The sequence below is a fragment of the Amblyraja radiata genome, chromosome 4 (assembly GCF_010909765.2).
Source record: "Amblyraja radiata isolate CabotCenter1 chromosome 4, sAmbRad1.1.pri, whole genome shotgun sequence".
NCBI lineage: Eukaryota > Metazoa > Chordata > Chondrichthyes > Rajiformes > Rajidae > Amblyraja > Amblyraja radiata.
Genome location: NC_045959.1, coordinates 24,219,203 through 24,234,772, shown reverse-complemented (window position 1 = coordinate 24,234,772; position 15,570 = coordinate 24,219,203).

The window sequence follows — 15,570 nt, the reverse complement described above, 5'->3', positions numbered from 1 at the left end:
AGACTGTGGCCCCTGGTTCTGGACTCGCCCAACATTGGGAACATTTTTCCTGCATCTAGCTTGACCAGTCCTTTTATAATTTTATATGTTTCTATAAGAACACCCTTCATCCTTCTAAACTCCAGTGAATACAAGCCTAGTCTTTTCAATCTTTCCTCATATGACAGTCCCGCCATCCCAGGGATCAATCTCGTGAACCTACGCTGCACTGCCTCAATCACAAGGATGTCCTTCCTCAAATTAGGAGACCAAAACTGTACACAATACTCTAGATGTGGTCTCACCAGAGCCCTATACAACTGCAGAAGCTCCTGCCGCACTCCTCCTCTTCACCTTTTTATACTGGTGTGTCTCTCCTCTACACATTCAGTCTCGATGCAGACCATCGACAGAATCTGCATGACCCACTGAGTTCCTCCAGCAATTTGTTTTTTTTTGCTCCACATTCCTGTGACTGCAGTCTCCTGCTCTTCTTTGAAATGGCAACCAGCAGGAAGCATCGTGATGGGTGAAAATCCCCGATCGGCAGACATCCCATCGATAGGGAGGCACCTTCTCAGTACCTCACTTGGGTGTCACACTGGGACATCGATTCCCAATCTGATATATGTAGCACAAGGAGTTTGCTTTACCCACTTAACCGACTCTGTGGCATGAGTGGCGCTCGGCATGGCACTGGACCGCGTTGTCCACTGGGTATAGACACAAAAAGCTGGAGGAACTCAGCGGGACAGGCAGCATCTCTGGAGGGAAGGAATGACCCGAGACGTCACCCATTCCTTCTCTCCAGAGATGCTGCATGGCCCGCTGAGTTACTCCTGCTTTTTGGGTCTATCTTCGGTTTAAACCAGCACCTGCAGTTCATTCCTTCACCCTGTGGAGAGGGTTATGGTTTGATTCATTTCCCGAGGAAGGAAACCAGAGATGAAGAGCAGCAGAACGTGTTGGCAAATGACCAAAGGGCAGTGCTTGTGGTAGAGCAGCTAAAGAACTGGTGCAACTGGTGGAATTTCCTGCACCTCAGCTGCTGGAGTAACTCAGCTGAAGTGCAACGGAAGGGTTAGGTGACTTCCAACCATTAATAAAGAAGCAAAGGAGCAGGAGGAGATCATTCGTCCCTTCATGCCAGGTCCACGAATCAGTCCCATCATAGTTGACACCCTATTCCCACTCTCTGTCCATGACCCCGTTTAGTGCCCAGAAACCCATCCATCTCTTTCTTTAATATATTCGGAGATTTGGCCCCTGATATGGGAGAGAATTACACATGTTAACCACCTTCTGGGTGAAGATGTTGCTCCTGATCTCAATTCTACATATCTTTGCCTGTGGGTGAAACTGAAACTGTGAACTCTGGCAGAATAACCAACGGGAAAATAAATGGTGAAGGATCTGCTCCCATGAGATCGCATTTCCTTGCAAGATGCCGCTGTGTTTCAAATTTATTTCTGACCGCTGCACTCTCTCACCACTCTCACTCACTGGTTAAGAGTTGTACCGCTTGGTCTTGCGGTCATAGAGTCAAAGAGCAGGGGAACAGGTCATTCCGCCCAACCTGCCCACGCCGACCAACATTCCCCATCTACACTAGTCCCACCTGCTTGCTTTTGGGCCACATCCCTCTAAACCTATCCTATCCATGTACAGGTACCTCTCTAAATGTTTCTTAAAGGTCGCGATAGTACCTGCCTCAACTACCTCCTCCGGTAGCATATTCCATACACCCACCACCCTCTGAGTAACGAAAGTTACCCCTCAGGTTCCCATTCAATCTTCCTCCTCTCACCTTAAACCTATGTCCTCTGGTTCTCGATTCCCCTCCTCTGGGCAAGAGACTGTGCATTTACCCGATCTATTCCTTTCATGATTTTGAACACTGGAAGGAGTAGGTGGAAGTATTTTTGTGCGGTCCTGGTGTCAGGAAACTATTCATCTTGGCCAGAGACCGGCATAACAGAGGAGACATCATGGAAAATACCACAAGTCACTCTGTACCTGCACTGTAGTTGACCCACATACAGACCGTTTGGTTGCACAAGCATCCCTTGGCTCTGGTTCACATCATGTGATTGTCAACAACTTCTGACTCACTTTCGTCAGACTGAATAACTTTGTGGTAAACTCATTCTCTCCACCAGAGGGTGATTCAGCCAAGGTCTGGAAATAATCACATCCCATGCCATGTTACGTGATTATTGAATTAAAAGGGTAATTCTTTCTTTTCTGTTCAACCTTGCACATCATATATCATATCATATCATATCATATCATATCATATAATATATAAAACTCTCGCCCCAGATTCCAAAACGGAACTCCGTCCGTCCGGCACCCTGGCCCACTCCCTTTGCTGGCGCGCTCCCTGTGATTCTCCGCAACTCCGAAACCGGACGCAGTACCGCCCGCGTCTTTTCGACTTCGGAAGAGATTTCGCTTTTCTTTCTAAGTATGCGCTTCTCATTCCATTCCGTCGTGTTTAAGCGCACGTTTTAAATCAAGACCTTACCCACCCCCCCCCCCCCCCCCCAAAAAAATCTCACAACTAAACTGGCTTCTTCACCCACACAAGCCTCACAGCACCAGCCCCTGCTGAACATTCCATCGTGTGATGTCACAATGCCCATGCTCACAGATGACCAATCGGAATGGATCCATTTACATATGCCATCACCAGCCCCAGCCATTGGAGAACATTCCATCGTGTGATGTCACAATGCCCGTGCTCACAGATGCCCATCGGAATGGACCCATTTACATATGCCTATGCAGGAGCCCAGCCCAATGGTGAACGTTCCATCGTTGATGTCCACAATGCCCAGTGCTCATAGACATCGTTGCCATAGTGACAGTACAGAGAGTCAGATGAGGGCCGAGGAGCCTTCAAGACAACATGAGATGTTCCCATATTGTGTGAAAATATTTACGTCATTCACCCCTGAACCACGATAAGAACACCACCTGCACATCTTAATTAAATTAGAGAAAAACGGAAAAGAGGTCGGGCATTTACACTTTTAAGGCTCTGTGTGTGTCGAAGCTTCGTGTGTGTGATGCCGCACCGCAAACCCCCCCACCACCCCCCCCACGCGTTGCCGAGACGGACCCGACTTCGACGACTTCAAGATACGCTATTTTAAGACGGCAGGGACCAGACTTCGACGACCAAATCTCCCCTGGGGGCTACAGGTAGGGAACGGTCTTTATGCACTTTTCCAACTCTGTGTGTGGGGGTGGTTAGTGTGTGTGAGGCCCCCCCCCCCCCCATTGGGGGCTATTGGGGGCCGCAGGACCGCCCACGTCTTTTCCACTTCGTCAGAGATTTCGCTTTTCTTTCTAAGTATGCGCTTCTCATTTCATTCCGTCGTGTTTAAGCGCACGTTTTTAATGGATAACATACCCCCCCCCCCCCCCCCAATATTTCAAAACTAAACTGTCTTCACACCCACAGAACCTTCACCAGCCCCAGCCCCTGCTGAACGTTCCAACGTGTGATGTCACAATGCCCAATGCTCACATACGCAAAAGTGTAATGCCTTCTCCCCCCCCCCCCAGTTTTTCAAATACAAACTGGCTTCTCCCCCATACAAGCAGACATTTCGGTAGACATTTCACTTTCCCTTCCAGCTATCCACTCCTCATTACATTTCGTTATGTTTATGTCCATTTTTTTCATTAAAACCATCTCATCCCCCCCCCCCCCCCTCACTCATTTTGTCGCCTCCTGCTGGCCAGCGACCATAACGGCTGCTGGCGCCCGTAGCACAACCTCAAGCGACGCCATTTAAAAACGGCCTTTCGGGGACGGCACTACTTCGAGGACCACGTCTCCCGTGAGGGCTGCGGGTAGGCAACTGCTGCGTTGGGGCATTACACTTTTAAGGCTCTGTGTGTGGGCATGCTTCGTGTGTGTGATGCCGCCCCGCCACACCCCCCCCCCCCCCCCCCCCCGCGTTGCCGAGACGGACCCGACTTCGACGACTTCAAGATACGCCATTTTAAGACGGCCGGAACCCGACTTCGACGACCACGTCTCCCCTGGGGGCTACAGGTATAGAACGGTCTTTATACACTTTTCCAACTCTGTGTGTGGGGGTGGTTAGTGTGTGTGATGCCGCCCCCCACCCCCCCCCCCAGTGGGGGCTACGGGTAGGGAACGGCTGCGTTGGGGGATCAGACCCAACGGGTTTGCCATTGGTCGTCGTGTTTAAGTGCACGTTTTTAATCAAATCCTAACCCACCCCCCCCCCAATATTTCAAAAATAAACTGGCTTCTCACCCATAGAAGCAGCACCAGCCCCAGCCCATGGTGAACGTTCCATCGTGTTATGTCACAATGCCCAATGTTCAAATACATCGTTGCCATAGAGGGAGTACAGAGAAGGTTCACCAGGCTGATTCCTGGGATGTCAGGACTTTCATATGACGAAAGACTGGATAGACTCGGTTTGTACTCGCTAGAATTTAGAAGATTGAGGCGGTATCTTATAGAAACTTACAAGATTCTTAAGGGGTTGGACAGGCTAGATGCAGGAAGATTGTTCCAGATGTTGGGGAAGTCCAGAACAAGGGGTCACAGTTTAAGGATAAGGGGTAAATCTTTTAGGACCTAGATGAGAAAAACATTTTTCACACAGAGAGTGGTGAATCTCTGGAATTCACTGGCACAGAAGGTGGTTGAGGCCTGTTCATTGGCTGTATTGTGGTCCTTGTGGCTAAAGGGATCAGGGGGTATGGAGAGAAGGCAGGTACAGGATACTGAGTTGGATGATCAGCCACGATCATATTGAATGGTGGTGCAGGCTCGAAGGGCCGAATGGCCTACTCCTGCACTTAATTTCAATGGTTCTATGTTTCCCTCTCCGCACCCCTCTCCCACCCATCCCTCTCTCCCCCACCCCCCCTTCCCTCTCTACGCCACCCCCTTCCTCCTACCCCTCTGTCCCTCTTCCATCACTCCCCCTACCCCTCTCCACCTCCCTCCCCACTCTTTCCCCTCTCTCCCCCACCCCTCTCCCCCTCCCTCCCTCCTTCCCTACCTCCCCATCCTCCCCCACCACCACATCTCTCTCCCCATCCCCCTCTCTCACCCCCTACCCCGCTCTCCTTTCCCTCCCAAATCTGTCCCATTTCCTCCACCTCCTCTCCCCTCCCTCCCCTCTTCACATCCCCCCTCCCTCCCCCCACCTGTGTGTTTGGGGGTTGGTTAATATGAGTTTGATGCCGCAGCCCCCCCCTCCCCCCCCCCCCTGCAAAACGCCGTTGGGGAAACAGACCCAACGGGTCTGCACTTGGTCTAGTAATATATAAAACTCTCGCCCCAGATTCCAAAACGGAACTCCGTCCGTCCGGCACCCTGGCCCACTCCCTTTGCTGGCGCGCTCCCTGTGATTCTCCGCAACTCCGAAACCGGACGCAGTACCGCCCGCGTCTTTTCGACTTCGGAAGAGATTTCGCTTTTCTTTCTAAGTATGCGCTTCTCATTCCATTCCGTCGTGTTTAAGCGCACGTTTTAAATCAAAACCTTACCCACCCCCCCCCCCCCCCCCCCAAAAATCTCAAAACTAAACTGGCTTCTCACCCACACAAGCCTCACCAGCACCAGCCCCTGCTGAACATTCCATCGTGTGATGTCACAATGCCCAATGCTCACAGATGACCAATCGGAATGGACCCATTTACATATGCCTATGCAGGAGCCCCAGCCAATGGTGAACGTTCCATCGTGTGATGTCACAATGCCCAGTGCTCATAGACATCGTTGCCATAGTGACAGTACAGAGAGTCAGATGAGGGCCGATGAGCCTTCAAAACAACATGAGATGTTCCCATATTGTGTGTGTGAAAATATTTTCACCCCTGAACCTCGATAAGAACACCACCTGCACATCTTAATTAAATTAGAGAAAAACGGAAAAGAGGTCGGGCATTTACACTTTTAAGGCTCTGTGTGTGTCGAAGCTTCGTGTGTGTGATGCCGCACGGCAAACCCCCCCACCACCCCCCCCACGCGTTGCCGAGACGGACCCGACTTCGACGACTTCAAGATACACTATTTTAAGACGGCAGGGACCAGACTTCAACGACCAAATCTCCCCTGGGGGCTACAGGTAGGGAACGGTCTTTATGCACTTTTCCAACTCTGTGTGTGGGGGTGGTTAGTGTGTGTGAGGCCCCCCCCCCCCCATTGGGGGCCGCAGGACCGCCCACGTCTTTTCCACTTCGTCAGAGATTTCGCTTTTCTTTCTAAGTATGCGCTTCTCATTTCATTCCGTCTTGTTTAAGCGCACGTTTTTAATGGATAACATACCCCCCCCCCCCCCCCAATACTTCAAAACTAAACTGGCTTATCACCCACACAAGCCCCGATGCTCAAAGACATCGTTGCCATAGTTACCGTACAGAGAATAGCCTGTGAGCCGAGGAGCTTTCAAAACAACATGATATGTTCACATATTGTGTAAAAATATTAACGTGTTTCAAACCCCTAAAACTCGATATGAACAACACATGCACAACTTAATTAAATTAGAGAAGAACGAACAATATGTCGAGATTTTAATATTCCAATCAATGCACGTTTGACATTGAGTTGTCTGCCAGTTGGCCAATCACGCGCTTTGTTTCAGGCCAGCACACAAAATGGCTGAGAGGGCTTCACAGATGCCTGTTTTACTGGAGATTCAAATGTGTTGTTCTGTGGAATAAATGTAATGGAAACATTGCAGCAGCTTCATTGTATTTAGTGCAAAAAACATTAAAAAAGACAGAAGAAAGTGCTGCGAAGTGGATAAAAATGCAAGAGAACAAGGTCCATGCTGATGTGCTGGAACACAAATGAACCCATGAATCACCTACCTGAAAGGAAAGACTAAAGGCCGGAATTTATGAACATCAAACTGTATGGACTTTAATTAATCTAATTGCACCCTTTATAACGTTAATAGATTCATTCATTCATTCATTCATTCCTTATTCATTCACTCACTCACTCACTTACTCAGACGTTCATTCATGAAATTGAGGGCCTGAACTATAACGCGGTGAATTGAACATTGTCACTAATGCCAGCCTGTTGTACAGTTATTAGTCTATAACAGATAATCTCGGAGCTTCATGCGAAAACATGCAGGGACAAAATGCTCCGATCGCGTAACTTACAAACTCGCGGCAAATAGCAATCAATTTCACTCCCTTTTTCTCCCGTTATCATGGTCCGAAAACGAGCAAACTAAAAATACTGACGACCACCCCCCCCCCCCCCCCCCCCCCCTTCCCGGCCACAGATATGATCCTCGCCTCCACAGCATCTTGAACGCTCAGCAAATGTTTGAATTCTTCACTAACCGTCATTCTGACTTTGCTTGTGAAGACAGGAGTCGTGGATTGCATTTGTCTGACAATAATAATCAGCTTTATTTTTATTGGATAGAATTTATTTGTTTCACATCAACCTGATCATTATATAAAGATATGATCCTCTCCTCCACGATCGCCAATCGGACGCTTATTAATTGAGACCGCTTCTTCACTTTACCTCGAGTACCGGTAGGTTTTCACAGGAAGGACCGAGCTTATTTCTTAACGACTAATTACTCTACAACACGCTGGCATTAGTGACACTGTTTACTTTACTGCAATAGCTTAGACCCCCACACCCCTCTCCACCTCCGATCCAACACCCCCCCTCCCTCCACACTCTTCCCCCTCTCCCTCCTCATCTTTGTGTGTGACGACAAACGCACCACCCCTCCCCCTCTCCCTCCTCATCTTTGTGTGTGACGACAAACGCACCACCCCCCCCCCCCCCCCCCTTTGGTGCAGGAGGCGCGCGCACAGCATCTTGAACGCTCAGCAAATGTTTGAATTCTTCACTAACCGTCATTCTGACTTTGCTTGTGAAGACAGGAGTCGTGGATTGCATTTGTCTGACAATAATAATCAGCTTTATTTTTATTGGATAGAATTTATTTGTTTCACATCAACCTGATCATTATATAAATCTTAAAAAGTCAATTTAATTTACAGGCTTATTTTTAAAAAAAAAGATTTTATTGCATTTCATTGTTATTTTCTTTATTTTTATCAATTTGAATTTACTAATTTAACTGTTCATTATAAATCTTCAGGAGTGCATTTCATTTTTAACATTAACATTTTATTGTTAAATTCAATATTTGTATTTCATTGAATTGATTTATTTCTCACTTAACATTACTTTTAAAGACTAATAATTTCAACACCACTCCCTCCCCCTCACCCCTCTCCACCTCCGATCCCACACCACCCCTCCCTCCACACTTTTCCCCCTCTCCCTCCTCATCTTTGTGTGTGACGACAAACGCACCACCCCCCCCCCCCCCTTTGGTGCAGGAGGCGCGCACACATCATCTTGAACGCTCAGCGATTGTTTGAATTCTTCACTAACCGTCATTCTTACTTTGCTTGTGAAGACAGGAGTCGTGGATTGCATTTGTCTGACGATAAAAATCAGCTTTATTTTTATTGGATTGAATTTATTTGTATCACATCAACCTGCTCATTATATAAATCTTAAAAATTCCATTTAATTTACAAGCTTATTTTTTAAAGAATAACATTTTATTGCATTTCATTGTAATTTTCTTTATTTTTATCAATTTGAATTTACTAATTTAACTGTTCATTATAAATCTGTGTGTGGGGGTGGTTAGTGTGTGTGATGCCGCCCCCCCCCCCCCCAGTGGGGGCTACGGGTAGGGTACGGCTGCGTTGGGGGATCAGACCCAACGGGTTTGCCATTGGTCGTCGTGTTTAAGTACACGTTTTTAATCAAATCCTTCACCCCCCCCCCCAATATTTCAATAATAAACTGGCTTCTCACCCATAGAAGCATCACCAGCCCCAGCCCCTGGTGAACGTTCCATCGTGTGATGTCACAATGCCCGATGCTCACAGATGTCCAATCGGAATGGATTCATTTACATATGCCTTTGCAGGAGCACAAGCACTTGGTGAACGTTCCATTGTGTGATGTCACAATGCCCAATGTTCAAATACATTGTTGCCATAGAGGGAGTACAGAGAAGGTTCACCAGACTGATTTCTGGGATGTCAGGACTTTCATATGACGAAAGACTGGATAGACTCGGCTTGTACATGCAAGAATTTAGAAGATTGAGGGGGTATCTTATAGAAACTTACAAAATTCTTAAGGGGTTCAACAGGCTAGATGCAGGAAGATTGTTCCAGATGTTGGGGAAGTCCAGAACAAGGGGTCACAGTTTAAGGATAAGGGGTAAATCTTTTAGGACCGAGATGAAAAAAACATTTTTCACACAGAGAGTGGTGAATCTCTGGAATTCACTGGCACAGAAGGTAGTTGAGGCCTGTTCATTGGCTGTATTTAAGAGGGAGTTAGATGTGGTCCTTGTGACTAAAGGGATCAGGGGGTATGGAGAGAAGGCAGGTACAGGATACTGAGTTGGATGATCAGCCACGATCATATTGAATGGTGGTGCAGGCTCGAAGGGCCGAATGGCCTACTCCTGCACTTAATTTCAATGGTTCTATGTTTCCCTCTCCGCACCCCTCTCCCACCCATCCCTCTCTCCCCCACCCCCCTTCCCTCTCTACGCCACCCCCTTCCTCCTACCCCTCTGTCCCTCTTCCATCACTCCCCCTACCCCTCTCCACCTCCCTCCCCACTCTTCCACCTCTCCCCCTTCCCCCTCCACTCTCCCTCCCCACTCTTTCCCCTCTCTCCCCCACCCCTCTCCCCCTCCCTCCCTCCTCCCCTACCTCCACATCCTCCCCCTCCCCCACATATCTCTTCCCATCCCCCTCTCTCACCCCCTACCCCGCTCTCCTTTCCCTCCCAAATCTGTCCCATTTCCTCCACCTCCTCTCCCCCCCCCCCCCCCTTCACATCCCCCCCCCCCCCCCCCCCCCCCTGTGTGTTTGGGGGTTGGTTAATATGAGTTTGATGCCGCAGCCCCCCCTCCCCCCCCCCCCTGCAAAACGCCGTTGGGGAAACAGACCCAACGGGTCTGCACTTGGTCTAGTTATTATTAAAAATCCGTTTCCTTCACTTTCTAAATACATGTATAAACTCCATGCTTGGACACTTTATTAGCTGTGGATGAGAGGGATTTATTATTGAAGGATGTAGACAAAAATGCTGGAGGTAGCATCTATGGAGCGAAGGAAATAGGCAACGTTTCGAGCCGAAACCCTTCTTCAGACTGATGTGGGGGGGGGGGGGGGGGGGGGGGGGGGGGGGGAGAAGAAAGGAAGAGGAGGAGCCAGAGGGCTGAGGGAGAGCTGAGAAGGGGAGGAGACAGCAAGGGCTACCGGAAATTGGAGAAGTCAATGTTCAAGCCGCTGGGGTGCAGACTGCCCAAGTGGAATATGAGGTGCTGCTCCTCCAATTTCCGGCGGTGCTCACTCTGGCCATGGAGGAGGCCCAGGACAGAGAGGTCGGATTCGGAATTGGAGGGGGAGTTGAAGTACTGAGCCACAGGGAGGTCAGGTTGGTTAATGCGGACCGAGCGGAGGTGTTCGGCGAAACGATTGGCAAGCCTACGCTTGGTGTCACCGATGGCGAGGGTTCTGGTTGGCGGCGCGACCAATGTTGCAGCGGCCCCTGCAGCCTGTCTGTCTTTTTTTTTGTCCAGTTAAATGTAGTTGTTGTGTTCTTTTGTACTGTGTTTGATGTGTATATTTGGGGGGCGGGGGGGAACTTTTAAAATCTCTTCCCTGCACGGGAGACCCGACCTTTTCCCTGTCGGGTCTCCATTGTCGATGGGGCCTAGTACCGTGGAGCGGCCTCCAACCGGAATTACCTGGGGGCTCCAGTCGCGGAGCCTGTGGAGCGGAGCTGCGGACTTACCATCGTGGGGCTGGCCGGCCTCGGAGCGTGGGGAACGGTGGTGGCGCGCGGCTGCAACCCGATTCCGGAGCTCGGAGGCTCCAGCCGCAGGCCCGGTGGACAGGAACATTGGGAGCTCGCGGTTGCCTGGTGGGAGACCGCTTTTCGGAGCTCCCGCAACGCAACTTCTCCCGCCCGTGTCGCGGGGTTGGAACGACCCGGAGCAGGGCCTTACATTGCCCGGTGCGGCTTTAACGGTCGCGAGAAATGCCAACGCCCGCCGGGGGCTCCCACATTGAGACATTAAGACCTGGAGCAGGGACTTACCATCGCCCGCCTGGGGCTTTATCATTGGGAGAAAAATGGAACACAGGGGAGAGAAAAGACATGGCCTTCCATCACAGTGAGGAGGAGATTCACTGTGATGGATGTTTGTGTGAATTGAATTTTTGTGTGTCTTGTAGAAATTGTTTCTGTTTGTATGGCTGTAGAAACAGAGTTTCGTTTGTGCCTCATTTGAGGTTCAAATGACAATGAATAAATATTGTATTGTATGTAGATCAGCTGACATCTAGAGCAGCGGATGAAATAGATGAGGTTGGAGGAGGTGCAGTTGACGCGCTTTGAGACCCTCCTGGTGGGGGATGGAGGTGTAGAGTGACTGGACATCAATGGTGAAGATGAGGGGATGGGGGCCTAGAGATCGGAATGCCCGGAGACGACCGAGAGTGTCTGAGGTGTCTTGAACATAGGTAGGGAGGGATTTAATCAGGGGGGATAGGATGGAGTCAAGGTATGTGGAAATAAGTTCGGTGGGGCACGAACAGGCAGAGACAATGGGTCTACCAGGACACTCAGGTTTGTGGATTTTGGGGAGAAGGGATTTTGGGGAGAAGGATGCTGCACAAAAAGGTGGATGTTACCTGAGGTGGATGTATGTGGATTGACCTCCCTACATTCGGGATTTACAGAAAGAGTAGTCTCCAGAAGGCAACTAATATCATCAAAGGTCCACATCGCCCTGGCCTTGCTCTCGTCTTGCTGTTTCTATCGGGAAGAAGGTCCAGGAGCCTGAGAACCGTTACTTCCAGGTTGTAGAGCAGCTTCTTCCTATCAGGCCTTTTTGAACCATCTTGCACAATCCTAACTACAGCCCTACTCAGCAAAGGTCTTTGCACTATATGTTACATATTTTGCATCCTGCTTCATGGTCTGCTTTACCTAAAAAATTGATAATTTATTGTACATTTAGTTGTCGGTGCGTTTCATGCGCCTGTAAAGGTGAAGCAAGTGTGATTTTCATTGTTCCAATCCCAGTGCACATGACCATTCAACATTCTTGACACTCTTGATTAGAGAATCACAGTCACTCAACAAAGAAACAGGCCATTTGGTCCATCAGGTCATTTGGCTTGTTTCATGTGACCCTGCAGGCAGTCCCATGATTCCCAGAGACCTCACTCCCCAAATCCCTCTTCCACTATTCCCAACTCTTGGGTTTCACTCTGTAACACAAGCTTCCATCCTTCATCTTAGAAATTCTCGTGAACAAGAGTACAGGCACAGATCAGACCCACAGCCTGTGGCCATTACTATCCACCCTCACATCACTCCTTACCTTCTCCACAACCTTGGTCCCACATAGAAACATAGACATAGAAATTAGGTGCAGGAGTAGGCCATTCGGCCCTTCGAGCCTGCACCACCATTCAATATGATCATGGCTGATCATCCAACTCAGTATCCCGTACCTGCCTTCTCTCCATACCCTCTGATCCCCTTAGCCACAAGGGCCACATCTAACTCCCTCTTAAATATAGCCAATGAACTGGCCTCGACTACCCTCTGTGGCAGGGAGTTCCAGAGATTCACCACTCTCTGTGTGAAAAAAGTTCTTCTCATCTCGGTTTTAAAGGATTTCCCCCTTATCCTTAAGCTGTGACCCCTTGTCCTGGACTTCCCCAACATCGGGAGCAATCTTCCTGCATCTAGCCTGTCCAACCCCTTAAGAATTTTGTAAGTTTCTATAAGATCCCCTCTCAATCTCCTAAATTCTAGAGAGTATAAACCAAGTCTATCCAGTCTTTCTTCATAAGACAGTCCTGACATCCCAGGAATCAGTCTGGTGAACCTTCTCTGCACTCCCTCTATGGCAATAATGTCCTTCCTCAGATTTGGAGACCAAAACTGTACGCAATACTCCAGGTGTGGTCTCACCAAGACCCTGTACAACTGCAGTAGAACCTCCCTGCTCCTATACTCAAATCCTTTTGCTATGAAAGCTAACATACCATTCGCTTTCTTCACTGCCTGCTGCACCTGCATGCCCACTTTCAATGACTGGTGTACCATGACACCCAGGTCTCGCTGCATCTCCCCTTTTCCTAGTCGGCCACCATTTAGATAATAGTCTGCTTTCCTGTTTTTGCCACCAAAATGGATAACCTCACATTTATCCACATTATACTGCATCTGCCAAACATTTGCCCACTCACCCAGCCTATCCAAGTCACCTTGCAGTCTCCTAGCATCCTCCTCACAGCTAACACTGCCCCCCAGCTTCGTGTCATCCGCAAACTTGGAGATATTGCCTTCAATTCCCTCATCCAGATCATTAATATATATTGTAAATAGCTGGGGTCCCAGCACTGAGCCTTGCGGTACCCCACTAGTCACTGCCTGCCATTGTGAAAAGGACCCGTTTACTCCTACTCTTTGCTTCCTGTTTGCCAGCCAGTTCTCTATCCACATCAATACTGAACCCCCAATGCCGTGTGCTTTAAGTTTGTAAACTAATCTCTTATGTGGGACCTTGTCGAAAGCCTTCTGGAAGTCCAGATACACCACATCCACTGGTTCTCCCCTATCCACGCTACTAGTTACATCCTCGAAAAATTCTATAAGATTCGTCAGACATGATTTACCTTTTGTAAATCCATGCTGACTTTGTCCAATGATTTCACCACTTTCCAAATGTGCTGCTATCCCATCTTTAATAACTGACTCTAGCAGTTTCCCCACTACCGATGTTAGACTAACTGGTCTGTAATTCCCCGTTTTCTCTCTCCCTCCCTTCTTAAAAAGTGGGGTTACGTTTGCTACCCGCCAATCCTCAGGAACTACTCCAGAATCTAAAGAGTTTTGAAAGATTATTACTAATGCATCCACTATTTCTGGAGCTACTTCCTTAAGTACTCTGGGATGCAGCCTATCTGGCCCTGGGGATTTATCGGCCTTTAATCCATTTAATTTACCCAACACCACTTCCCGGCTAACCTGGATTTCACTCAATTCCTCCAACTCCTTTGACCCGCGGTCCCCTGCTATCTCCGGCAGATTATTTATGTCTTCCTTAGTGAAGACGGAACCAAAGTAGTTATTCAATTGGTCCGCCATATCCTTGTTCCCCATGATCAACTCACCCGTTTCTGACTGCAAGGGACCTACATTTGTTTTAACTAATCTCTTTCTTTTCACATATCTATAAAAACTTTTGCAGTCAGTTTTTATGTTCCCTGCCAGTTTTCTTTCATAATCTATTTTTCCTTTCCTAATTAAGCCCTTTGTCCTCCTCTGCTGGTCTCTGAATTTCTCCCAGTCCTCCGGTATGCTGCTTTTTCTGGCTAATTTGTACGCATCATCCTTCGCTTTGATACTATCCCTGATTTCCCTTGTTATCCACGGATGCACTACCTTCCCTGATTTATTCTTTTGCCAAACTGGGATGAACAATTTTTGTAGTTCATCCATGCAGTCTTTAAATGTCTTCCATTGCATATCCACCGTCAACCCTTTTAGAATTAATTGCCAGTCAATCTTGGCCAATTCACGTCTCATACCCTCAAAGTTACCTTTCTTTAAGTTCAGAACCATTGTTTCTGAATTAACAATGTCACTCTCCATCCTAATGAAGAACTCAACCATATTATGGTCACTCTTGCCCAAGGGGGCACGTACAACAAGACTGCTAACTAACCCTTCCTCATTACTCAATACCCAGTCTAAAATAGCCTGCTCTCTCGTTGGTTCCTCTACATGTTGATTTAGATAACTATCCCGCATACATTCCAAAAAATCCTCTTCCTCAGCACCCCTGCCAATTTGATTCACCCAATCTATATGTAGATTGAAGTCACCCATTAAACGGTTTTGCCTTTGTCGCACGCATTTCTAATTTCCTGTTTGATACCATCTCCAACTTCACTACTACTGTTAGGTGACCTGTACACAACACCCACCAGCGTTTTCTGCCCCTTAGTGTTTCGCAGCTCTACCCATACCGATTCCACATCCTGCAAACTAATGTCCTTCCTTTCCATTGCGTTAATCTCCTCTCTAATCAGCAACGCTACCCCACCTCCTTTTCCTTTCTCTCTATCCCTCCTGAATATTGAATATCCCTGGATGTTCAGCTCCCATCCTTGGTCACCCTGGAGCCATGTCTCCGTGATCCCAACTATATCATAGTCATTAATAGCTATCTGCACATTCAACTCATCCACCTTATTACAAATGCTCCTTGCATTGAGACACAAAGCCTTCAGGCTTGTTTTTACAACACTCTTACCCCTTATACAATTTTGTTGAAAAGTGGCCCTTTTTGATTTTTGCCCTGGATTTTCCGGCCTGCCACTTTTACTTTTCACCTTGCTACCTATTGCTTCTACCCTCATTTTACACCCCTCTGTCTCTACGCTCACACATTTAAGAAACCCTTTCCCTTT